Here is a 24176-nt window from a genome sequence, read left to right as displayed (position 1 = left end):
TTGTTGTCAGATGTATCTTCTAGAAGCAGTTTGCTTCCTTGCCAATGTTCACCTCCCGGCCCCACTGTAATCCATTCTAACACAGCAGCCCAAGCTACCCTTGGAGTGCCAAACCACATCGTTCTTATGCAAAAAAAAATTTAAAAAAAGTCAGCGACTCTCCATCTCATTCTGAATAAAAGCCAAATTCATCCAGAGGGTGCCACATGGCCTTACCTCCTCTTAACTCACTGGGATTGTGCCCACTGTAGTTGCCGCTTCTGTTCCTTGGCTCAAACCACAGAATTCTTCGTCATTTTCCCAGCACATGTGACGCCCACGCCCCCCTGAGGGTACTCACACTGTCCTCTCTGCTGAGGACTCTCTGCCTGCGGTGTCCCTGAGCTTGGAGCCCTCACCGCACTCCCCGATGAGGCTGGCTCTGGCCAACCTGTTCAGCACTGTCCCCGCCTCCATGGCTGCGTATACACCTTGCCTTCTTTTCCTCTGTACTTGAACACCTTCTGACACACTGCACTTTTTCCCTGATGACTCCACACACTAGGATTTAACCTCCAAGAGGGCAGGACGAAAGGACATGTCTATCTGTTTTGTGTATTACTGTGCGTTGTTTTCTTCATGACTGTGCGTTTTTAAAATTTATTTATTTTGAGAGAGAAAGAGAGAGAGCACAAATGGAGGAGGGGCAGAGAGAGGGAGACAGAGAGAATCCCAAGCAGGCTCTGCATTGTCAGTGCAGACCCTGACATGGGGCTCAATCTCAAGAACCATGAGATCATGACCTGAGCCGAAATTAAGATTCAGATGCTCGACCGACTGAGCCACCCAGGCACCCCTATTACTGTGTCTTCATACATGATGTGTGCTTGATAATATCTGTTAAGTTCATGTTACTTCTTTGCCAATGATCACGGATCTTAGGCAAATCAGTTTCCAAGTTTGGAAAAATCTGAGATGTCATCAAAGTCATTCCTCACTTCACAGATGGAATAAATGAGGCCCAGAGAGAACACACAGCTATTTTCAGGAAAAGTGGAATTAGAAAGCTGCCCTTTTTTTTTTTAACTCTTTAACAAAGGTGGGTACAAGTGATTTACATAACTCCGTACTTAGAGTAGTAGGAGCCTAAAACTCATTCCAGTTTTAAACGTTTAGAAATTACTAACCTATCGTGTTCATTGTGTTTTATTTTACTCTTAATGGAATTGTTCACTTCTCATGTGACATTCTCTCTTACCTTTCCACCCCACTTTCTTGACTCTGCTATTTATTCAGTAATATTGTAATAACTGTGATGTATAAAATAGACTTGCAGTGAATGTTTCCAAGATGGGTTCTAGCATGTGGTTATGGCTTTATGATGTCCATATACTAAAGCAGAAATGTCTCCCTGCCTCCAGGATGGAGGGCCACAAGACAGCAGGGACTGACTGGGGCTCACCTTAGGGGCTTCGCTCTTGTCACTGATGCATGCGTGCCTTCGGATCACTTAGCACTGTGTCTAGTAGTGGGGGGCGGGGGGGCTGAGCTGCACAGGGAGTTAATGCTCCCTTCGATCAGTGGGAAACAGGAGTTTGCCTATGATTTTTGTCCCCCTGAAAAGAGTTTATTTGGCCTCTTCGATGACAGTCCTTCAAAATCAAGTGAGCGATGGCCCATCACACCTGCAGAGACCTGCTCAGAAACACACTGTAATGTTGTCTCTGCCTCCCTCCCTGCCTCCCTCCCCTATCCTCCCTCCTGTGTCTCAGGGGCTGTACTCCTAACAGAACTATGGGGCTGCCTTTAAGGACCTTGAATGCTGCTAAGAAAATTATGTTCAGACATACGTAATGACCACAAAGTACCATGTGATCTGTCTTATTAAGTACATATAAAGGACACAAGTTCGAGGAAAGAGATCTCTTTAGTTTGAAGAGTGAGAAAGAAAGAGTGAGCAAGCAAGACCAGGGGAGGGGCAGAGAGAGAGGGAGAACCTCAGGCAGCTCCACACTGTCAGAGCAGAGCCAGATGCGGGGCTCTATCCCAACAACCCTGGGATCATGCCTGGAGCCAAAACCAAGAGGTGGACATTTGCTTAACTTACTGAGCCACCCAACAGTCCCCCTTTTTATGGACCATTTTTAAAGACAGGGACATAAAAGACATGGGCACTACCATCCACCCCCAACCCCAATGAAAAAAAAAAGGGAAGGGTAAACATGCAGATATGCTGGCACACCTCCTCTGTGACCCAGACAAGCCCTGGTTGAATAGGGAGTGTTCTGCCCCCAGTTTGCTTGATGATGCTTGGTGCTGTTGCCCACACGAGTCCAGACAGATTTGCGTGTAACTCATGCCCTGACCTGTGGCAGCCATCGGTGCACATCAGTAGTTGTCACCGCAAGTGACGGGCAGTCCCCCAGAACCAGGTCCGGCCTCCTGTTCTCCTCTTCATTGTCCTCTCTCATTATGCTTGGTGCTCACGTGGACATTATGCTTGGTGGTCACATTATGCTTGCAGCTCAAGGCTGCAATCAGTGCTCCAACAAAGTGAGGCACAACAACAACAACAACAACAACAACAACAACAACAACTACAGAATTGAATTATCAAGCTCCTCAGTAAGTTCTTAACTGACTTGGAGTAAAAGACAAGCTGTGGACTAGTTTTTTTGTTTGTTTTGTTTTTTTTTTTATGAACAAGGCAGTGCAGTTGTCTTTTAATTACATGCTCCTTACATCAGAGAAATGAGATGCTGAATCTTTAACTTTGAATCAATGAAACTTAAACCCTATCACTTTCTCATAATTCCTGTAGCTCATCACTTTATACTTTACATCTTTATTTATTGTCTCAGAACATGAATGTTCCCTTCAATGTTTTTCAGCCTGGTACCTGCCTTAGCTTTCTACTGCAAATCAGTGTTCTTCATTCATAGGAATTTGTATTAGAAAAGGTAAAAACAGATAGAGGTGTCTGGCTGGCTCAGGTGAAGAGCGTGCGACTCTTGATCTCATGGTTGTGAGTTTCAGACCCACGTTGGGTGTAGAGATTATAAATAAACTTAAAAACGAAAGAAATGGTCAAAGTAGTAGTATCCATTATTATTAGCGTCTGTTTTTCAGAATGGCTCATGAACCCCAAGAGTTTTATTTGTAGCTACCAGGAAGATAGATGGCTGGATAGATGGGTTATGGATGGACGGATGCATGGATAGATGGATGGATAGATAGATGGATAGATAGATTATGGATGGACGGATGGATGGATGGATGGATGGATAGATGGATTATGGATGGGTAGATGAATGGATGGATACATGGATTATGTACAGATGGCTGGATAGATGGATGGATAGATAGTATTTTTTGCTGATGTTCCATCTTGCCTCTCTGTCCTATTCAGTAGTTTATTTCAGAAACCATTTTATATTTTTAGTGTTAATTTTGTTTAGTGGCTTTTAATATACTACCTTTTTTGAAATATCTGCTGCATTCTTTCTGTATTTGTTTTTATTTTTTAATATTTATTTTCAGATATAGTTAACAGTGTTATATTAATTTCAGGTTTACAATATCATGATTCAACAATTGTATGCATTACTCAGTGCTCATCATGACAAGTGTACTTAATCCCCATCACCTGTTTCTACCATCCCCCCCACCTACCTCCACTCTGATAACCATCAGTTTCTTCTCTATAGTTAAGAGTCTGTTTACCGGTTTCTCTCTCTTTTTTTTCTTTGTTCTGTTTCTTACATTCCACATGAGTGAAATACTATGGTATTTGTCTTTCTCCTACTGACATATTTCACTTAGCATTATATGCTCTAAGTCTTTCCAGGTTGTTGCAAATAACAAGATTTCATTGTTTCATGACTGAGTAATGCAGCTTTATATATATATATATATATATATATATATATATATATATATATATATATATATATTTATCAATGGACACTTGGGTTGCTTCTATAATTTGATTATTGTAAATAATGCTATTATAATCATAGGGATGAGTGTATCCCTTTTAGTTAGTGTTTTCATATCCCTCAGGTAAATAACCAATAGAGGAATTACTAGATCCTAAGCTAGCTCTATTTTTAATTTTATGAGTAACTTGTATACTGTTTTCCATAGTAGCTGAACCAGTTTTCATTCTCATTAACAGTGCACAAGGGATCCTTTTTCTCCCCATCGTCACCAACACTTGGTATGTGTGTTTTTTATTTTAGCCATTTGATTTAGGTGTGAGGTGGTATCTCATATGGTTTTGATTTGTGTTTCCCTGATGGTGAATGATGCTGAACATCTTTTCATGTGCCTGTTGGCCATCTGGAGGTCTTCTTTGGAAAAATGTCTGTTTATGTCTTCTGCCAGTTTTTAATTGGATTACTTGTGTGTGTGTGTGTGTGTGTGTGTGTGTGTGTGTGTGTGTGAGAGAGAGAGAGAGAGCGAGAGAGAGAGAGAGAGAGAGAGAGAGAGTGAGAGAGTTGTATAAGTTCCTTACATTTGTTGGATACTAATCTTTTATTGGATATATCATTTGCAAGTATCTTCTTCCATTCAGTAGGTTGCCTTTTAGTTTTATTGATTGTTTCCTTTGCTGCGCAGAAGCTTTTTATTTTGATGTAGTCTCAATAGTTTATTTTTTTATTCCCTTGACTCAGAAGATATATCTAGGAAAATACTGCTGCAGCTGATGTCAAAGAAGGTACTGTATGTGCTCTCTTCAAGGATTTTCATGGTTTCAGGTCTCACATGTAGGTCCTTCATCCGTTTTGAGTTTATTTTTATGTATGGTATATGAATGTGGTCCAGTTTTCATTCATTTGCATATTGATCTATGTGTCTATTTTTGTACCAGTACCATACTGTTTTGATTACTACATCTTTGTAATATAACTTGAAGTCTGAAATTGTGAAGCCCCCAGTTTTTTTTTTTTTTTCTTTTTCAAGATGTCTTTGGCTATTCTGGTTTCATACAAATTTTAGGATAGTTTTTCCAGTAATGTGAAAAATGCTATTGGTACTTTGATAGGAATTGCATTGAATATGTAGATTGCTTTCGGTGATATAGACATTTTAATAATATTTGCTCTTCCTGTTGATGAGCATGAATATCTTCCATTTGTTTGGGTCATCTTCAGTTTCTTTCATCAATATTTTATAGTTTTCAGAGTATAAGTCTTTCACCTCCTTAAGTTTACTCCTAGGTATTTTATTATTTGGGGAGCTGTTATAAATGGGATGTTTTCTTAATTTCTCTTTCTGCTGCTTTATTATCAGTGTATAGAAATGGAATGAACTTCTGTACATTGATTTTAAATTCTGTGACCTTACTGGATTCATTTATCAGTTCTAGTAGTTTTTTGGTGGAGTATTTAGGGTCCTCTATCTTATCATGTCATCTGCAAATAGTGAAAGTTTTCCTTCTTCCTGATCAATTTGGATGCATTTTATTTCTTTTTGTTGTCTGATTGCTGTGGCTAGGATTTCCAGTATTATGATGAATAGCAGTGGTGAGAGTAGACGTCCTTGTTTTGTTCTGATATAAGGGAAAAGCTCTCCGTTTTTCCCCATTGAATATGATGTTAGCTGTATGTTTTTCATAGGTGGCCTTTATTATGTGGAAGTATGTTCCCTCTAACTTATTTGGTTGAGGATTTTTATTATGAATATATGTTGTACTTTGTCAGATTTTTTTCCCTTCATATATTGAAATGATCATACAGTTTTTATCCTTTTTTATAGCTGATGTGATGAATCACATTGATTTGCAAATATTGAACAACTTGCTACCCAGAAATAAATTCCACTTGATCATGGTGAATGATTTTTTAAAAAAGTAATATTGGATTAAATTTGCCAGGCTTTTGTTGAGAATTTTTGCATCTATTTTCATGAAGGATATTGGCTTATAGTTCTCTTCTTGTTGTGTCTTTATCTGGTTTTAGAATCAGGGTAATACTGGCCTCAATTTTTTGAAATAGCTAGAGAATTTATTAACTCTTCTTTAAATATTTGATAGAATTCACCTGTGAAGCCATCTTGTCCTGGAGTTTTGTTTTTTGGGTTTTTTCGATTACTGATTTAGTTTCATTGCTGGTTATCAGTCTGTTCAAATTTTTTATTTGTCCATTCTTCAGTTTTGGCAGACTATATATTTCTAGGAACTTATCAATTTTGTCTAGGTTGTCCAGTTTGTTGGCATATAATTTTTCATAATATTTTCTTACACGATTCTGTGCTGTTGGTATTTCTCCTCTTTTGTTTTTGATTTTGTGTATTTGAGTCCCATTCCCCTCTCTTTTCTTTTACTTTTTAAAATTAGTCTGGTTGGAGGTTTATCAATTTTTGTTGATCTTAAAAAAAAAAACAGTTCCTGGTTTCATTTATCCCTCCTATTATTATTATTAATATTATTTTCTGTATCATGTATTTATGCTCTCACCTTTATTATTTTCTTCCTTCTGCTGGGTTTTGTTTGTTATTCTTCTTGTATCTTCTTGAGGTGTAAGGTTAGGTTGTTTGAGATTTTTCTTGCTTCTTCTGATAGACCTGTATTGCTGTAAACTTCCCCCTTAGAACTGTTTTTCCTGCCTCTCAAAGATTTTGGACCATTGTATTTTTAATTTTGTTTGCTTCCATGTGATTTTTCATTTCTTCTTTGATTTCTTGGTTTACCAATTTATTGTTTAATAGCATGTTTTTAACTTCCATGTATTTGTGATCTTTCCATTTTTTAAAAATTTTTTAATTTTGTATTTGTTTTTGTGGTTGATTTCTGGTTTCATAGTATTGTGGTCAAAATGAAGGTATGATATACCTTCATTCTTTTTGAATTGGTGAAGCCTGTTTAGTGGCCTAATATGTGATCTATTCTGGATAATGTTCCATTTGCACTTGAAAAGAATGTGTATTCTACTGTTTTACAGGAGTGTTATGAATATATTTGTTAAATCCATCTGGTCCAATGTGTCATTCAAACCCACTATTTCCTTATCTATTTTCTGTTAGGATGATCTGCCCATTGATATAAGTGGGGTATCTAAGTTCCCCTACTATTATTGTATTATATTGATTACTTCCTTTATGTTTGTTAAACAGTGCTTTATGTATTTGGGCACTTCATGTCGGATGCATAAATATTTACAATTTTTATATCTTCTTGTTGGATCATTCCCTTTATGATTATATAGTGTCCTTCTTTGTTTCTTGTTACTGTCTGTTTTAACGTCCATTTTTTCTGATGTAGGTATCACTGCTACAGCTTGTTTTTTTCTTTTCATTAAAAATGCTTCTCTTCCCTTCATTTTCATTCTGCAGCTGTTGTAGGGTCTGAATTCAGTCTCTTGTAGGTAGAATACAGATAATTCTTGTTCTTTTATCTATCCCATCACCCTATGTCTTTTGATTGAAGACATTCAAAGTAATTATTGATATGTTTGTACTTGCTGACATTTTGTTATTTGTTTTATGGTTGTTTTTGTAGTTCTCTTCCTTTCTCCTCTTGTTCTCTTCTCTCATGGTTCACTGGCTGTCTTTAGTGATATGTTTGGATTGCTTTCTTTTTATTATTTGCATATCCATTAGTGTCTTTTGTTTTATGGTTACCATTCAATGCATATAACAATGTCTATTAAGTTGATGTTCACTTAGATTGAACCCATTCTAAAAGCACTAAATTTTTGCCAGCCCCTCACCGTGTTTTAGTATATGGTGTCATACTTTTACATGCTTTTAGTTTGTGAATTCCTTGACTAATTTTTATTAGAATGTAGTTAATTTTATTGATTTTGTGCTTCCTGCTTTTCTTACTCCTGTCTATGGTCTTTCCCTTCTGCTCAAAGAGTACCTTTTAATATTTCTTGTATGCCTGGTTTAGTGGTCATGGATTTCTTTAACTTTTGTTTGTCTGGGAAACTCTTTATCACTCCTTCTATTATAAATGAAAGCTTTGCTGGATAGAGTATTCTTGGCTGCAGATTATTTTTCCCTTTAAGCACTTTGAATATATCATACCACTCCATTCTGACCTGCAAAGTTCTGCTGGCAAATCTACTGAGAGCCTTATGGGGTCTCCCTTGCATGTAACTGTCTTTTCTTGTCTTGCGGCTTTAAAATGTTTTCTCTTTATCATTACATTTGCCATTTTAATAGCTATGTGTCTTGGTGTGAACCTCCTTGGAGTGATTTTGCTGGGGGCTTTCCTTGAATCTGGATTTCTGTTTTCTTCCCCAGATTTGGGAAAAACTATTTCTTCAAATTCTTTTCCTGTGCCCTTTCTCTCTCTTTTCTAGGGATCCATATAATGTGACTGTTTTAACACTTGATCTTTTCCTCAGTCTATTTTCATTTTTTATCATCACTTTTCTCTCTCATGTTCAGCTGGATTGCTTTCCATTACTCTGTCCTCCCGGTCACTGATCTGTTCTTCTGTTTCCTCTAGTCTACTGTTCATTCCCTCTAGGGTATTTTTTATTTCAGTTCTTGAGTTTTTCATCTCCGAATCATTCATTTCTTATGTTTTCTGTTTGTTGAGGTCTCACTGAGGTACTGTCCTCTTTTATCAAGTTCAATGAGTGCCTTTTTGACCATTACTTTATTTACTTTTTAAATATCTTTTTTTTTTAATTTAACAGAATAGTATACATGTATTATTGGACTTTATGACATGAAAATATGTTATGCAATGAGATATTCTGTCTTACAGTACTACTCTCATATGCACTGAGACCATTGTAACATGCCCATATAAAATCCAGCATAAAAAGTTCTCTTTATTCAACTTCTTTACTCAATTAAAACAAACCATGAATATTTATTTTGTGATTTGAAAACCAAGCTATTTTATGCTTTAAACTTCTGGCAAGTCATTTCTCATGGGGCTTTTCCAAAGCCTTATTTTCAATAATGGCTATCCTTTATTTTTTTGTGGCTGGCTTAAAGAATCTAAAAATACATATTTTAGTAATCTCACATTGTCTGCTATATCGTGGATGCTAGGTCATGGAGTTTTTTTTGTTGTTCTTGTGGTTGTTGTTGTGGTTATTATTGTCCTCATCTTAGCTGTAGAGGGCAAAATGTTATATATTATAAAAAATAGAAGGAACAAAACCTTATTATCCATTTGCAAAATTTTGCAATACCCACTCCCATTCCCAGTGAAAGTTCCTTCTACATCTTTCTCCACAACCAGGATTATAGAGCATCACATCAAGAGAGAAAAGAGCAGGCAGCCAATTTGTAAGGAATCCTGAATAATACACCTATACATTGATGAAGCACAAATTTGTCCCAAATAAGCACTCTTTGCATACACATCTAAATCTAAATAGAATTTTTCATATACACAATGCAGTCTCAATGTTTTAAATTAAAAAAAAATCAAAAATGTAAACAAAAAAATACATGTAAATTTAAATTCATAAATATACCATATTCTGGGGCAATCGCATTAGGATCTTATCCCCCTCTTTCAGAATTCTGACCATTATTTTAAAGGATCTGTCAGGCATATTAATTATCTCCCTTTCCTTTAGGTCTCTTGCTGTGATTTTGTCCTGTTCTTTCATTGGGGCATATTCCTCTGTTTCCTCATTTTGTCCGAGTCTCTGGGTCTGTTTCTGTGTTAGGAGAGTCAGCCGTGTCTCCTGCTCTCGAAAGTCGCAGCCTAACGAAGAAGAGGCTTTGCCGTGCCCTGCGGTGCAATGTCCCCTGTTCCCCAGAACTTGGTGCCGCAGTGTGTCTCCTGTGTGCATTGTGCCCTGTTGTGGCTGAGCCCCTTTCGCCTTCAGTACCATCATCTGCGACGGCTCTTGGTCGGCCGTGGGCAGGGTTTGTTCCCTGTGATATTAGTGGACTTGTCTGGGGCTGCCTTGGCTTACATTGAGTCAAATCAGGTATTTGAGCTGCAGTGTCTTCTCTTTTTGTTGTCCCCTGCGAAGCTTTTGTTGGTGGGCAGGGCTGCAGTCAGACCAGATGTCTGCCCCAGCCCACTGATGGGGCTGCAGTCAGACTGGTGTGTGTGCCTATCTTCCTCTCTTCTTGAGGCAGCAGTCAGTCCAGAGAGGTACAGGTGCACTGGAGAACATGGGGGACTGTGGTGGACAAAGTCCGTGCTGGCCTGCAGTGGAGGGGATTTGTAGCCACTGTGGACAAGTCCTGCTGAGGCTGGGTTGGAGGGGCTGGGTCTGCAGGAGGGTGTGGGGGTGGGGCACGTTGTCAGCAAGCTAGGTGTTGAGTGTTCCTGTTGTGCCGGTTCCCTTATATCTAGGCCAGGGGATGGGAGAGGGAGATGGCACCCACCAGCTCCTTTGTTCTTGGAGAAGTCTCCCAACAATCCCTGCCCTTCCAGCACAGGCCCCAAGATTCACAGACAAATTTCCCTACCATATACACAGATTTCTTTCAAACTCCTGCTTCTGTGCCTTATGTCAGCCAGGCTATCTGCTGTGCTATCATCCAGGGCCCAGAGTGCCTAGCGGGGTTCTGCCCCTCTCCCCTCTGTGCCTGGGGAACCTAGTGGGTTCTGTCCCCCCTTCTCCCCTGTGCCCGGGGTACCTAGTGGGGTTCTACCTGCCTCCCCTCTGTGCCCGGGGCACCTAGTGGGGTTCTGCCCGCCTCCCCTCTGTGCCCGGGGCACCTAGTGGGGTTCTGCCCCTCTCCCCTCTCACACATCAGGTGTTGTTCCCTCCTGCAGATAGTCCCATGGGTCCGTTTGGCTTCTGATCACATCTCCGCTCTTTTTCTCCTTTTGGATATGGCCTCTTTTGTACATCTAGCTGCAGTGAGTCTATTCTGCTGGTTCTTCAGGTCGTTTTCCAGGTTATTTACACAGAATTAAGTGTCGTCTGGTTGTATCCACGGGGCGAGGTGACCCTAGGATCCTTGTACTCGTCCATCTTCCTCTTTCTCTTAGGATGAGATCACTCAGACTTTTTCAGTGTGTCTTCTTCGTGCACTCACTAGCTGTTTTATTGAGCTAAGCCTTATTTCTTCCACCATGCACAGAAAGCACAGGCTGGTTAAAGGTCCCTTCTGTGCACGCAGCATTTGGTCCAAAACATGCTTCCTCTACCTGACCAGGTTTCAGGGAACAGGTTCTGCTTCAATAACCATTTTAAGAAGGAAAATGGCACGTATAGTTTTATTATAATTATATATATTTGTATGCTAGTTTATATTTTTTGTATATTATGTTGAGCCATACAGGTTTTACCCGTAGTCTTTCAGCGTGGGTACACTACTCTCTGAAGCTGATAGTAACTTATTAATGGATAGGAAAGTCAGTTCCATTCAAATGGTTCATAGAGTCACCTTTTGAGAAGATAATTATTTTATTTTTTTAAGCGTTTTTTTTTTTTTTTTGAGAGAGAGAGACAGACAGATAGACAGACAGAGTATGAGCAGGGGAGGGGCAGAGAGAGAGAGAGGAAGACACAGAATCCGAAGCAGGGTCCAGACTCTGAGCCTTCAGCACAGACCCTGATGTGGGGCTCAAACCCATAAGTGTGAGATCATGACCTGAGCTGAAGTCAGAGGCTTAACCAACTGAGCCACCCAAGAAGATAATTACTTTAATTCAAATTCAAATCACGGATCGTACTGGGGATAAAATGGTGAACTAAAGCAGATATATGTGCTGTCGTTCTGAGATTCATTGTAGATTCCTGGTATAGTTTTGGTTTGGGGAGACACCTAGAAAAACAAAATGTATGAATTATCAATCTCAATACGTTTTATTAACAAGCATGCGCCTAGTAATTTTTGTTAGCTTAATCATGAAAACGTTTTTAACTTTTTGAGAAGATGCCTTCTCAAAAACTGAATAGAAAAGAATGTACTGCACTAGAGAATGTTAACATATTTTAGACATGAAAGTGTTTGTTTACATCACAGCATAAAAATTGCAAAAAGGTAGAGTTCACTGAACAGAAATTATGGATACATACATAGTCATGGTTTGGGAATGTTAAGAGGACCCATATGAAGTATGAAGAACTGTCAAGGGATGGCCTTGAAAGTTGACCCTCTTAGGCAAGGATAACTTCCTCCATCTCATGGCAAGTTAATGGAGCCATATCATAATGAAATGGAATGCTGTTTTTAATGGATTTCTTAGGTTATTTTAGAAGCCAAAAGATCATTTTAATTGTATCTTTTGGAAAAAGTTACTTAGCCAAATATACCTTGCCAAAAGTTATGACTCCTAAGCTGGAATTAGATCACCGTGCTATTAAATTCAATGATTAAGGATTTTTAGAAACCATTTTTGTGAGTCTTACGGAGGATAAAGATTGGCTGCTTTACAGGACATATATGTCTGATGTGCACATACGTGAGCCTACACGTGGGGTACATCGGACACAAGCGACATCTGAGTGTGACTGTAAGCTCTGTTATTTTGTGTACCCATCTTTCTGTTGAGCTCAACAGCACTGGAAAAGCTGCCCTTTGGTTTTTCCTGGAGAAGCTATTTACAGAAACTGGTGATGTTTTCAGGAGACCGTTCACTTCACAGGACACCTGGCACCTTTCTCAAAATGAGATCTCCTTCTCTGATTACTGTGCTGTGTCCCATTTTCAGCTGTCTGGCATGGTTCCTTCTAAGCAGTGTATCTGTGAGGTTGTGAAAGGAAAGATAACCGAGGAATAAGAGGGCAGCTAAGAAGTCAGCGTTTCTCATGCAAAAATTGAAGCTCAGAGAGGTTAAGTAACTTCAGTCAGATCGTCAGCCTCACAGTCTCTATCCGACTTACCATGTGTCAGCTTGCTTCACTGACAGAATTAAGAATCAGACACAGAATTAAGATGAGCTGCTTCATTCTTTTGCAAAACCCAAACACAAAATTTTAGTCCAAAGTTCATCAAAAGTCAAATTGGAGTTTTTAGGAAAGGAGTTGTAATCTTTTTGATAAACTTAATATGTTTTTTTTTTTTTCTGAATTTAGGGGAAAACATTTGGTATTTTTTTTTTTTAGTTAATTTCTCAATCTATAAATAAGATACTTACAGAATAGAATAAACCTAATAGATAGATGGCCAAATAAATTGAAAACTTCTTGGAGCTTTATCAAGAAATACTTAAGTGTTTCAAGAAAGAAACATTTAACTGTTTCATAGTAAAGTTTTTAGGCGTATTGATAATTTGCATAGACATTGATTATATTCTTGAGTTAAAATATATACGGGCTTCTAAAATCTTCCATTGGCTATAGAATCTGGAAGAGTAAATCAATCCAGATTGTATTTAGACAGTCACTTCTTTAATTTCAAGAAGGGCACAAGAAAGCAGAGAGAAAGGATTAGCATGCCTTAGCAATTCGAGTGATACTTACTGGGCTGCTCTCCACAGTGGAATACACTCGTCCCCCCAGTTGAGTCTTGTTTGCTTACATGCTCGTGTTCCACTTCCGTCCACGATGCAAAGCTGCAGAATGACAACACTGTGACCGTTACTGAAAACGATTGCATTGAATTTTTTCTTTGATTAAGTGAAGGCAATGTTAAAGCCTTCCCTTTGCCATTTTGAAATGTTATTCAACTTCATTCAGTTATGAAGAGCTGTGTTAAGCACACAGGCCAAACTGAATGAATTCTATGAAACAAAACCCAAGCAACTGCTCTAATTGTATCCCAGCACACCGAGGGGAAGTTTCAAATGCATCTGCTTTGCTGCTGGTGATTTGTGTTGCCCAGTATATAAGAACCTAAAGAGACCATCTTTTTTTAAACTTTGGGCTAGAAACTACAAGGTATCTTTGTAAGTCTCATCCATGCCACTTTCTTCTGTCACACATCTATCATACGTTTATTTTAAGCCTAGAATGCTAAAATCTCTTTTTCCACACAGTGGAGCTTAAAGTCCATCCAAACTATCCATTTTAAGTAAAATTAAGGGAGTGAATCTTGGTGCAATGTAACTCATAAGATGATTAATTCTGTGTCGTTTCTGCCTAGACCCATATTAATCCCCAACCCAGTTGGTTAACTGCTGCTTATCTCTGTTCTCACCATTTTACTGCATTTCAAAGTACAGCCCCCAGGCCCAGTTCCCAGCGTTACTGTCCAGGACCATAGCAATGCTAAGTCACTGACCCCTCAGTTCTGTCACCCAAATCCCAGTGAGACCTCTCCGGGCCATGGGTCAGGCTCCACCTGTCAACCTCCTTCTCCCTCATTTGAACTGACCTGTGGAGTTCTTTCTCTGCTCCACTGTAAGCATGACATTTTTCTGGGAAACTGTCCTTGAACGTTTTCAAAACATCCCTGCTCATCACAACCCTTGTCCCTAATCATTGTCTCTTGCTTCAGTATTACTTCCTATGTCTCTTCTACTGGCTGCATTGGGATTACAGATCTTTCCTTTGAGCATAAATGCCCAACAAAAGATTCTGGCTCTTTTCCTGTCTTCCTCCTGGCACACAGTGAATTTTCTCTATCTTCTCTAAAGCTCATGTAGCAAATTGAAGACTAATAGGGGAAAAATCACATGATTTCATATCTTGGAAAGGAAAAAAAAAACCCAAATTCTTCTCTCTCAACATTCACATTTAGGAGGCCCTCAGAAGACCCAATTACCTTGACAGCACATAAAAAGGGAGTATCTGTAGGTATTTCAAAATTCAACAGTGTGTAACATGTACTTTCATAATCAAGGCCAGAAAAGCCAGCCAATTAAACACCGTACAAGTCTAAACACCATTACTGACAAAAGATCCAGAAATTAAATTGTGAGAAATGATCATCAAAACAGCAGGTATTGTACATGAAAAATGGACACTTTGTTATCAATTTTGGTTGTTTCCATACCTTGAAGGTTAAAATTTTATACAGTGAGTAAACTCTTACTGCATAGCTACAGACGTTAGAACTAAGATTAAGAAAATGACATATATTTGGGTTTCAAATGAAGGTTAAACTACATAAGTAACAAATGCATATATTTTTAACTGGGGGGTGTTTTGATATCTCTGGACATTTACATGCAGAGAAAAGTTCGCTATTAGAGGCGATTTTTTTAAGTGTATCGTTGGGCTAAATAACAGACTCTGAGGTTTATACCTACTCAAAGTGATTTGGTTCTGTGATTTTCATCCGTGTAATAGATGAGAGGCTTTGTGTTTTCCTTTACTGTACTGCCCTGGAAACGGACTTCTGTGGCTTGTCAAAGGCCACATGAGTTCAAGAAACTCAGGTTGACAATCTATTCCATTTCGATAATGAAGTTCCCTTGTTGCCAAATGTTAAAGGTACAAGTTTGTCAGATTAAATGTCTGAAGGGGAATGTCGCTGGACCTAGTCACACTATCACTATTGAAAAGAAATTGTATCAGGGCCTCCTCAGTGGTGCTTCAGTAATATGTCCCAGTGACTCAGAGTATTAAAGCAAAGGCGTCTTCTTTCTTTACAGTGACAAATGGGTTAATCGGTGGAACTCTTCTGGATTATGGTTCAGGCCTAGTACCTGAATAGCCCGACTGGTGATGAGACACCACCTCTTATCTGTTTATCAGATACAGTAACTGGCTGGGTCAGGGAGCGAACTTTAAAAGAACCTCGAGGCATTTCTGAGTCGAGCGTTTGTACACTCTCAGATATGCAGGTGATCCGATATTCTGGCTTTCCCAAAGCAGTCCTGGGATGGAAGAGAAAATAAACAGTCGTCTTACTGCTAATCATAGAATTTGAAATGAAAATAATGAGATGGTACATTCAGAAAACTTCTGAAAAATCAGATTATTATGTAAAGAAAAGAAATGAGATTAAAACTTTTCTCCCCCCCCCCCCCGCCCACATAAGTGAAAGTCTCATTTTGGTCTAAAATAAGTATTTCTTGGGGTACCGGGGTGGCTCAGTCAGTTCAGACTTTGGCTCAGGTCATGATCTCATGGTTTGTGGGTTCGAGCCCCACATCAGGCTCTGTGCTGACAGCTTGGAACCTAGAATCTGCCTCGAATTCTGCGTCTCCCTCTCTCTCTGCCCCTCCCCTGCTTGTGCTCTCTCTATGTCTCAAAAATAAGTAAACATTAAAAAATTTTAAGAAAGTAAACTATTTCTTCCAATGCCAATTAGAGAAACACTTCTGCCTCCTGTGCTCTGTGACAACAAGTTATGGCAGGATGGGAAAAGGAGCTAGAAGGAAAGTATAATTCAAAATCTTTCCGACACAAGGCTGCTCTTTTCCACAACAGCCCAGAGATAATGAACCTGCTAATACTGCTATTGGAAAGCTCTGAATGACGGGCACTATAGTGTTAGGATTGTTTCACTAAGAAATGCAACTAACAGTGAGAATCAAATCATCACTGTTATTGAATGAGACTAAACTAAACATGATTAAGTTTGAAACTAGCAGCATCTATCACAATACTTTTCCAGTGCTATTTATTGATTTGTCAGTGTTTGTAACCCGTAGAGGCAAGCTCTTGTCACTAGATAACTGATGTTTTGGTTACCGGTTTTATAAAGAATCATCTCATGATCCTCCCCTCGATGGGGGCAGACAGCATCGATTGGAATTAGTACAATCAGAGGAAAAAGGATCACTCAGACTTTTGTTTGATGGGATCAGGCCAATATCTTTGTGAATCCCTACTTTATGCAAGATGCGATTCACATTTAGGGATTGTTAGTAATTGCTAAGACTCCTTGAGCATTTCCGCGGCCAAAGCACACACTAAGGTCTCTTTTCTCATTTAATCCGCACAACAATAAATGGTAGGCACTGTTATTTTGTATCATAATTATTATTAATATTTTCCTTATATCCACTATGCAGAAAGTAAAACAAGGTGAAAGAGATTAAACGCTGCACAGTTTAGAGGAAATGCATATTTAGTTACTAATATATAATAACGCCTGGACTGGGTTCATTTCCCGTTGTCCTCAATCCGTCCAAGAACAAGTGCAGACTGTTGGAACCAAGCACAACGTTCGTTATTTACATAGACAAACAATTATGTAAATAAGCTGTTACTACCACGTGTGATTAAATTTCAGACCCTATGAGGAATTGATTTGCCAAGACCTTCTTTCAGAGATCAAGGAAACAATTTCTAGTTGGAGGGAAGGGTAGCTTACATATGATGCGTCGTTTACCTTTTTCCCTCCCTTTGCAATGAAAGAAGTCGGTCAGTGATTGTGCAATCTAAGGCAAAAATCCACAGCCACGTCCTCCTCGTCTTCCCCAAACTGGGCCCATCCCAACATGATGCCCCCGCTCATGAGGCAGAAGCGGACAACTCCTCCTGGGAAATGGCGAAAACACACGTTTGCTTCAGACGTTGGGTTCCGTGTCTTCAGCGATGGCTACATTTCTTACCGCTCAGGGCCTGGGGGCAGAGTCGCAAGGCTTCACTTCAAGGACTGAAGGTGACGTCCCACGGGCGCATGCGCACACTGCACACACGCCTCGTTGTGGCCTCTGCCATTGTGAGGTTGTGCCTGCGGAAGGAGGTGTTTGCCCCGGTTTAGGTAGGAGCCTAGCGGGAAGGCCTAGTTGAGAACGAGTGCAGTGGGAGCTGAGAGACCATCTGGACGCCCACATAAAATACTTGTTATGGACAAAGGAAAACAAGAGTGACATTAAAACGAACAGCAGCAAAGTTCACAGAGCAAGCTGGATGTCAGAAAGTAGAGGTGATAACAATGACCGGCACGTGTATTAATATGGAAAAGAAAATTACTTTTACAACTGAAACCTCTCTCAAAATATTTTAGAACTGTATTTCTTTTAAGTACAGGCTCCCCCTGGGGCGCCTGGGTGGCTTAGTTGGTTAAGCATCAGACTTCAGCTCAGGTCATGATGTCACAGTTCGTGGGTTCGAGCCCCACAGCAGGCTCTGTGCTCAGCTCAGAGCCTAGAGCCTGCTTCAGATTCTGTGTCTCCCTCTCCCTCTGCCCCTTCCCCACTCACACTCTCTCTGTCTCTGTCTCTCTCTCAAAAATAAATAGACATTATTTTTTTAATAAAAATAAATAAATACAGGCGCTTCCTTACTCCAGTTAAATATTAAAAATGGAAAAGATATACTATCACCATTATTTTATTATCCTAATAAAATTAATTAGGTAGACAATCATCTCTCTGAAATATTACCAAACTACTTGTATTCCAAAGCTAATGACATTGCTATATCATATCTTAATTATTGCCTTCATTTTACATGTTTTAATTTATTTGCAATAAAAAGTTAATCTTTACAGTTTTAATTCATTCTCTGAAGATTTTAGAGGCTGGCACATGATAAACAGATCTTGTTGATACACATACAACTTCTTTCCCAAGACACTCCCTTGTCCAAGGAATTTCCACTCCAAGAATGAAGATGACACATCACAGATTCTGTTCCCCTGTCTGTGAGTCTCTCTCACACATAAACTTTATTCTAGTTAATCACATAAGTGGGGGGAAAAGGCTATAAATCTGGTTGAAATATAGCCATGAGGGCAAGAATCTATTTTTCTGTAGTTAGAGACTCATTGCATGCTCTTTTCAGCGTCGAAACTGAAACTTTCTTCACGTTGTACGTATTTACAGAAGTGATATTCGTGGCATTTACTAAGTTATATATTATAAAATATCAATGGAAACTACTCTGTTAGACTCAGCCTATGTGCCTTATTCTAACCTGGGCTTGTCTGCTTCACTGGGTGCAAATCGAATAGCAAATAGCAAATAGAAGCCACGTCCGTTTGTTTTAGATCTTGTACCCCTGAGTCCACTGTCTGCATTGTTACCAGAGTGATTTATCTACAATATGAAATCGGCCTTATTACCCTGCTATTAAGCATGTCTGTGGCTCCATTGTGATTTTACGTATGACATACAGCATGTCCTTTGTATCATGGTCCCGACCTGCTTCCTTGGCCTTATTTTCCAGCTCTCCCCAACCTGATGTTTATGTTAGAATAATATAGAACATCTACGTGTTTTATGATTGCCTACATTTACTCATGTTTCCCCCTTTGCCTGGAGCCTAATAGTTCCTAACATTTACTTATCTAACTCATTACCTACGTTTAAGGTTTATGTTAGATACTGTCCTCCAAAAAGACATTCTCAAGCTGGTGGACTGGGCTGAGTTGATATGTGTCACCTCTTTACTTTCTCAAAATTATGTGTTTATGCGTTTCTTTCTTTTTTTGAGACTGCGAATTCCTTGCAGGTAGAGCAAATGTGTTTATTACATTTGCTGTATGGTCATCCCTGAGCATTGTATCTGGCAGACTTAGGTAGTAATGTATATTTGGTGAAATGAAATAGCCAAAATTTTTCATGAAATCAGAATTAGAATTTTGTCTCAAACAGATTTGGGCATTAACAAAATAATCTTGCATTACTTTGAAATAAAGCCCTAAATAAAGGAGTAAGATAGGCTAGATTTCTTCAGTGATCATAAATCTATATCCTGCCCCTTCTTTACTGCTTTCAGACCATCCATTCAGTAATTCAGTCATTTACTCGTTCATTCATTTGTTCATTCACTCATTCCTTCAATCTCCATCTTTTATTTATGTAACTTCTGAGGATGGGGTCTTGGTCTCTCTATTTTTCCAAAATGTAGTCAGGGATTCACTTCCAGTAGAAGCTACACCAGGATGTGATATATTTAAACCCTCCTTCTTCCTTAAGCCAATAAGGGCATGGGCAAGAACACTGGGATCTATAGTTCTAAGATACTGCTGTCTAATGCACTATCTATTTATCCTGGAGGAGGCTACTCTCCCTGGAGTTTGCTTGCAACAAATTTAATCACCTGTCTTACTTAACAAGTTCTCTCCTGCTTTGGGGCTGACCAGGTTCGCCTGCCACTTGAAATAGCTCTTAGGTCAATAGCTTAAGTAGATAGCTCAAGGTCCATTTCCATTCATCACCTACAGAGATCGGCAGTTAGGAGCATACCAAGTAAAGCCACAGGGCTCCATATTTCTTATTATAAACACGTGAAACCCTTTTAGAATTGCTTCAAAGAAGCAGATACAGAGAACATCATGAGCTCAGTTGTATGCTCTTAGCAAGATTGTCTGCTTTCTTTTTCTAAGGTCTCATACATATCCTCTGATTTTTCGTTCCCTAAGATTCAGACCTCAAATACCTGCATGCTCCCTAGGGATGATGAGTAAAAACTAAGGAATGAGGGAACATGACAATAATTACAAAATTTTATATTATCCTCTCCTATCCATCTAAGGTGTTGTCTCTATGGAGATCAGCTCTACCTATCACATATTTCTGCAAGATATCAACACAATCTAAATTCTAATGACTCTACAGCTCCCTCTACACATTACCTGTGTGATGCCTTCATGAGTATGTACATGGTGTGTTAACTTACTGATTTGTACTCTAAAATGTACACATTTTTGTAAAGGGGGCTGTATTAGAGTTCTTCAGAGAAATAAGCAACAGGATGGTCGGATGGATAGATAGGTAAAAGAGGAAATTTGTTTAAATAATTGACTCAAAGTGTTATGGAGGCCAAGGGGTCCCATCAACTCCTGTTTGAAAGCTGAGGAACCAAGAAAGTCAGTGATATAATTGAGTTTGACTCCAAAGGCCTAAAAATTAAGGGGCCAGAACTGGATGATGCCCACCTAGCACTGATTTCCATAGACTTTACTCAGTCGACTGATGGAAATGCTAATCTGTTCCAGAAACACCCTTACAGATACACGCAGCGAAAAATGTTTTACCAACTGTCTGGGAATCCCTTAGCCCAGTCAAGTGGCCATACAATTAACAATCACCTATGCTGTGATTAAAATATGTAATATTTAAATGGTTTAGAACAGACTTATGGTCCAATGAAACCAATATTATCCCTGGTAGTTAGTATGGATTTAAGTTGGCATGAATGTTTATTCAGGGGATGTGTATAATGAATATAGAAATAGTATTAATAAACTCTACTTCTATGAATTTGTCTAAAGAAAATGATCATTGCTACACTGATATTTATGACTAAGAATGTACATCACAGAATTACTTGATAGAGATAGTCATTCCTGTCTTAAAAAAAAATGACACAGTTATCCACCTGAGATTTGAAGCCCTAAATCTACAAACCATTATTATATCCCTCCTCTTTCCATTAATCCCACATCCAGTTTAATCCCAGAAAAATTTCCTTGTTGTTTGGTACCTAGTACTAACTTGTTTCCTACTCCATTCTTCCATCATCTCCGGCCTTCCTTGTTTCCACCCAACACTTCCTGATATCCAGTCTTCAAAAGATTGGTCTTAAAAAGATGCATCGTATTATATGCTTCCATGCATACCCACTTTGAGTAAAAGGAGGGACTATCATATAAAGTAGCCTTCTAGATGCTATCTGTCACAGTGTCCTTATTTCCCTTATAGGAATGATTACTTCATGGATTTTTACTTATTTTCTGGTTTGACTTCTATCTCTGCCACAGAATACAGGCTCCATGGGAAAAGAGTAATCTCAGTGCCATAAAACAGAAAGGAAAGATGATAGTGAGTTTGGAACAAATCAGAATGTCCACGCATAGTATAATTAAAGTTTAGATGAAAAATTATATAGGCATAACAAACAAGAATAAAGATGAAAATTGCTTCACACAGAAGAAGATTCAGTGTCTTATTTTCCTCTCTAAACAAAGATGGAAATTTTCCTCTCTAAACCAAGATGGAACAATCTGAGGATTGTTAGTTGAACGAATAATTAGAAATAACCTATGAAAGTAGACATTCAGGGTCGCCTGTGTGGCTCGGTTGGTTAAGTGTCTGACTTTGGCTCAGGTCATGATCTCACGGTTTGTGAGTTTGAGCCCCACGTCGGGCTCTGTGCTGACAACTTGGAGCCTGGATCCTGCTTTGATTCTGTGTCTCCCTCTTTCTCTGCCCCTCCCCTGCTCACACTCTGTCTGTCTGTCTCTCTCTCAAAAATAAATAAGCATTAAAAATTTAAATAAAAATAAAAATATATACAAAATATTCATTAAGGAAAAGCTGATTTTTATATATCCATGTTATTCATTTCTCTTCAACTACATAGTGTCTAATTTACCAGTATTATTAGGATACATTAAGAGTATGAATATATATATATATATATATATATATATATATATATATTCAGTATATATATAGCCCCTTACATTCAGTATAGGTATGCTGGATAAAATTATGGGAGGATGAGAAGCATATGCAGCCATTTCTGTTTCTAAGGCCAACCTGTTCTCATCCTGTCCCTGTCACCCTCTACCTGCTCTGCTCTTGACCACAAGTTAGAGATGTTAGAAATGCTGAGCTCCAGTTTCACAGGTGAGATAGGACGGCAGTTGCCGTTATCATCATAATGCAGTAAAGGTCACTCACCAACCACACGGAACACATGCAGACGTGTTCTTCACAACTCTTGTAACTGCAGGTTACATTCACTTAAAATAGGGCCCTAATCATGAAATTTACAGGGCCACCAGGTCATACACCTTGATGACTTTTATTCAAAAAGGTGGCAGATTTTTCCTTCTGTGACATAGGAAATCATGATTTGAAGAACAAATACGGTACTTTTTTTTTTCTTTTACAGGTGACCCGTGTTTCAAAACTGTCAAATGACATTACAAAACCCCTCACCTTTTAAAGGTAGCAACAGTATTGAAACAGATTCTGAAATATCATATGACTATTATATTGTCTGAAGCTTTTTTTTAATGCTTTGTCAAAATGCTATTACCAGTTTAGATATTAGATCTTTATCCTGAGAAACAAATTGTAGGCAAGCATACCCTTCCTCACTTCTGAAGAAGAGGATATTACTTTCATGAACACAATCACTTGATTACTATTGATTTTCTTTCATAAATGGGGAAAGGAATTTCCTGTTTAGCTTATTAATCAAGGAGCCCTTTCCTGAGGGTGTGGGAAAATCACCAAAATTATCAAAGGTAACTTCAGTAAGAGTTATACACACATGACACTCACCGCAGTTGAACGATGACTACTCTCGATGCAAGAGAAAAGGTGGCTCAGTGTTGTGGAAGAAATAATAATAGAAGCGACTAGGGAAATGTCTGCTGTTCTGTGCCAGGCACCGTGTTAAAACATTTATTTGTCTGTGATTTCTGAATTCCCTGTAGCTACTCACAGTAGCCGTTATTATCTTCATTTTATAAGTGATAGAATTGAGAATAAAGAATTAGAGGGGTAATGGACCAAAATTATACAGCTTTTGAATGACCTGGAGGTGATTTAAACCAGGTTCTGGCCAGCATCACATTTGAAGATGTTTGCAGTACCCCATGGATGACAAATATCTGATCTCACTCCCTTTCCTCTGGCAGATGCAGCAAATAAATCATAGCTTTTGTTTCTGCTCAGGAACACATTCCCTTAAAATCGTCCTAAACACAGAATCTATATCGCACTGACCAGATTCAACACAAATGATAGAACCTAAGGAAACATCCTGTCAAACGTGCCAAACAGTCTTCTCTAATTTTCCTTGGGTGGTTCCATGTCACTGGATCTATGAGTGATGTTTTAACTGTTTCAGGAAACTCATTTATATATTACTTTATCCCAGCCCTTCAAATATTCTCTTCCTCCCTAGTTCTCAGACTTATTAATTTTTCTTCCAGCCTGTGAAATCAATCTGTGTGGGTGTGATTTCTAGCCAAATGAATGTAAACTCTGTTTCTCTTTAATTCTCTATTTGGATGGCTTTTCCTTTCTGTAGGTGGCTGTGACTGGATTGAATGAAAGGGTGATGATTCCGGATTAACATGGACCTGTTTTTCCTCTTGATTGCTTCATGACTTTTAAACATCACTCTTCCCATATTAAGGCTTTCTTTCTAGATAAGTATTGATTTAGGAGTCTCTCTGCCAAAGATAAGAAGGAGAGGTGCAAAATGCCACTCAATAGAGAAGTTAGCAAGTGGCCTAAATTGTATCTAAGTGTGGTGTGGAATAAGAAGTGACAAATAAATGGAAAAGAATTTCTATGTAAGAACTAAATTTTCCTTCCTTCTTCCCTCCCTCCCTCCCTTCCTCTCTTCCTTCCTTCCTTCATTTTTTGATAAATCATGAGAAATTATAAATGGAATGAGCATAAATAAGTGTAAAGATTTCTAGAGAAAATCAAAAGTGTGCAGATATATATATAATATATATAAATATATTATACATATAATATACATATGCATATTTCC

The 24176-nt window shown here is 38.8% G+C and overlaps 1 protein-coding gene and 1 long non-coding RNA gene across 9 annotated transcripts in view; one reads left to right on the top strand and one right to left on the bottom strand.

The window, feature by feature from the left end:
- PCDH15 (protocadherin related 15) overlaps nucleotides 1–24176 on the top strand; it is a 1703323-nt gene that overhangs the window by 850762 nt on the left and 828385 nt on the right. The window lies entirely within an intron of this gene.
- On the bottom strand, nucleotides 11554–17388 carry LOC144613226 (uncharacterized). 4 transcript variants are annotated; one of them, XR_013550617.2, is made up of 4 exons: nucleotides 17092–17388; nucleotides 15055–15628; nucleotides 13329–13420; nucleotides 11554–11688 (listed from the first exon to the last, which is right to left on the bottom strand). It is a non-coding gene; the product is annotated as an uncharacterized LOC144613226 (long non-coding RNA). The 4 variants fall into 4 exon arrangements; XR_013550618.2 differs by having other exon boundaries at nucleotides 13329–13436; nucleotides 15059–15628; XR_013550616.2 differs by having other exon boundaries at nucleotides 15059–15628.

Source organism: Panthera onca, chromosome D2 (assembly GCF_046562875.1).
Source record: "Panthera onca isolate mPanOnc1 chromosome D2, mPanOnc1 haplotype 2, whole genome shotgun sequence".
In the NCBI taxonomy this organism is placed as follows: Eukaryota; Metazoa; Chordata; class Mammalia; order Carnivora; family Felidae; genus Panthera; species Panthera onca.
This window is presented reverse-complemented; position numbering and strand designations above follow the sequence as displayed.